The sequence below is a fragment of the Thunnus albacares genome, chromosome 16 (assembly GCF_914725855.1).
Source record: "Thunnus albacares chromosome 16, fThuAlb1.1, whole genome shotgun sequence".
Classification (NCBI taxonomy): Eukaryota; Metazoa; Chordata; class Actinopteri; order Scombriformes; family Scombridae; genus Thunnus; species Thunnus albacares.
This window is the reverse complement of record NC_058121.1, coordinates 3,012,545-3,015,765: the sequence shown is the minus strand read 5'-3', so window position 1 is coordinate 3,015,765 and position 3,221 is coordinate 3,012,545.

The window sequence follows — 3,221 nt, the reverse complement described above, 5'->3', positions numbered from 1 at the left end:
TTTAAAGTAGGATTATTATTATTATTTATTATCTTGGGTTATGGATAAATTATGAAGAGAAACAGGCGCAGCTTGCATGCATTTTAATTAATCTCAGACTGCAGGGGAAGTAAAAAATGACTTTTTATCTGCTGCCAAGTGGTGGACCACCTACAGCAGTGAAGCGTTGTTTGCAGTGATGAGTGTCGCTCTGGCCAACACTGCAGCCTGGGTGTAGACAGTTTACAATGCAGCATGGCAGCTTAGTCAAGCATCTTCACACACAAACCATGTGTGTGACGTGGGGATGATGAACATGAAGTCGACACGCTAATAACACTGTTGGAGATAAATCCCAGGCCGGCACCTTCTACACAGATCCAGGTCAGCAACTGTGGTTCCACAAACATTAGTGTTAAACCCTGTTATTATAGCAGATCTTGTATAATTCCATGTGCATCACAGGTCGTTTTGACATCAGTGAAAGTGATCACTGTGTTTTCACACTGGAGACTCAACTGGATACACTATGACTGGGATTTTGAAGTCCCCATAATGAAAGGTTCAGTTCATAATATCTTTGACAACAGAGCTTTTCAAATTTCTCCAGCTATTAGAGCACATGATGCAGGAATCTGGTCGAAATCTGAATCACGATTGTTTGCGCTCAGAACTGAGATCAGGATTTTCTCCCAAGATTCTTACAGCTTGTCAACAAAGGAGGTGTTACAGGCGTTTTTCGGTAGTCCCTCTCACGTGCATCTGACCACACAGATACTTTTCATTAATGCACAGTGGTCTACACAGGCTGGGTAAGTTTTATACCCACATTACTGCCACAGGAAATAATTCTGACTACTTCCAAGAGCCTGACAAGAGAGAGTGTGAGTATCTGGCTATAAGCTACGCAAATGAGGAACCTATGTTCTGCTTTAATGCAAGTATTTCACAAGAGAAAAGGCTTCAAGGATGAGGACTCTTCTCCTTGGATTAATAGTATCTCTGGGAAACATTGCCAACAAGACGAGTGTGAACATGTGTTCCAAAAACAGCTGCTGGGAAAGGCGGGGTCTTTTTATAATCAGGGTCATTTTAAATTTGGGTCAATATAATATTTTTAAGCTTCAAGTCTACACAGTCCGTAGTCCCTTTCTGATTCCATAATTTGTCTCGATCATAAATCTGCCGTATCCTGTAAATGAAGCATTTTTGACTTTTCTGCCTCGACTGCTGCTCAACATTTGACGTCAGAGCCAGTAGTTGCGGGAAGGCAGTGAGTAGTGTTTGTTTAGCACAGCATGAATCTTTCGTTTGAAGTGTTGACCAGAATCACTTAAGTGATTTGTCATATAGCCTCTGTGGTTTTCTTGTGCCAATGAAAGCTTGTTGGTATATGGAAATGAATGCAAGCCTCCAATTCTGGATGTTTGTGTGGACGGGCATTAGGGATTTTCAGGTTTTCCTGGTTTTAATGAATTTTTTGGGGGATTTTTTGGTGATGTTTCAAGTGGTTGTGCACATTTCTGGTGTTTTTGTAACACGTTGACTGTCCTCATCTTGGAAATCTTGGAAAGCTGCACACAGTACAAACTTTTATGGTTCAAGATAAGCATTTTTGTCAAAACTGGGTGTGGATACATTCATTTGTCTTTCCTCACCACCACTGAGTCTGTTCTGACTTGTTTTTCGTTGAGTCTTTTCTGTCATCATATTTTACTCGGATTACTTTTACTTTTACATGGATGTCCTGCTCCCTCCCATTGTGCTGTCATAAGGTGTAATCTTACAGTCAGGCTGAAATTTGCTTCCCATTCATGTCAATGTGAGACACATTCACTGACCCGCCTCACTTTGTGCAGAGTTGTTTTGACTGGCGGAATTGCAAGGCTCTCCAATGTCCAGCCACTTTGATAGAGGGAGGGATTGAGTTGAGAGGTCACAAATCAGGAAATATTGTTTGTTTATATTCTTGCATTATAACTGCACAGTGAAATAATACAAGCAGCAGAGGAGAAGAGATGCTGTTTGACTGCAGTGAGTTTAAGGACAGCGACAGAGATTAATGACAATAAACTGTTTTTAAGTAAACGCTGTATAATTTACATCTTTGTGGACTGCTATTGACCACTACCCACGCTATTTCCATGACTATTTTGGTCCGACTGTGCCATAAGACACTTTTTGGCTTGATGCATAGGCTTAAATGATTAGAGGTGCAGTCCTAATATGCAGACAACTTCATGAGACTTCTTTGTTATTTTTTATTTGAAAAAACAAATAAATGAGGTTCAGAATTTGTGGCGCTGACTCTGTGGTCTTGAAAATAGAACAAAATGCCATATTCAGATTCAACTTCATAGTCACAGGCCACAAAAGGTTGAGCAACACATTCTTTAATCATCTTGAAGTACCTTTATGATTGAGAAAAGTGGAATTTGTACTCACTGTACATACTGCAGAATTTTAACAGAAGTTCTCAATCTGCCGGTCAGGACCTCCACTGAAGTTCATTTTTGGGAGGATGCTACATTATTCATGGAATTGAAAAGAAATGAACTAGACCAATTGACAACATTTGCTGTTTATTCTGTGCTTTAGTTGACCCATCACTTGCATTAAATAGAGTCCCTTAAACTTCACTGCCAGAGGGTCAGTCATCCAAACTCTTCATTAAACCCACACACCTTTATCTTAAATTACAGTGGAGAGCAGCTCTGGGCACTGAGCCAGGTCACATCACCTTTCTGACCTATTTACAACAGAAGGAAAATCAGAGTTGTTCGGGTCTAAAAAGTGGAAATAGTGATGATCTGTAGACACATCCGGGCATGCTTGGAGCCATGTCTTTGTAAAACACACAGCAGAAGAATCATGACAGCTGCTCTGCAGAGGAATGTATCTTGGATGTGATGGAGCTGAAATGGCAGAGTACCTGCTCATGTGTCTCCTCTCGCTTTGTCTGGCCATTGAGGAGACGTCAAAACAAATCTGATCACACTCTCTGTAACCTTAGCTAAGCATAATGTACTTATTTCAGGTAATTTACCCTCACTGGTGTTCATAGCAGTTAAACATGCTTGAAGAAATAGCTGACTATCAGTCAAGACTGGGAATTTGCATCCATTTCCCTTTTGTTATGCTAAGCTTCTCAAGCAGCAACTGCTAGGTAACAGGTGACAATTTCTGTCTTCTTATACCCATGAAACCTTGTACTTTGGGAAAGTTTCCATTACTGTTTTAGG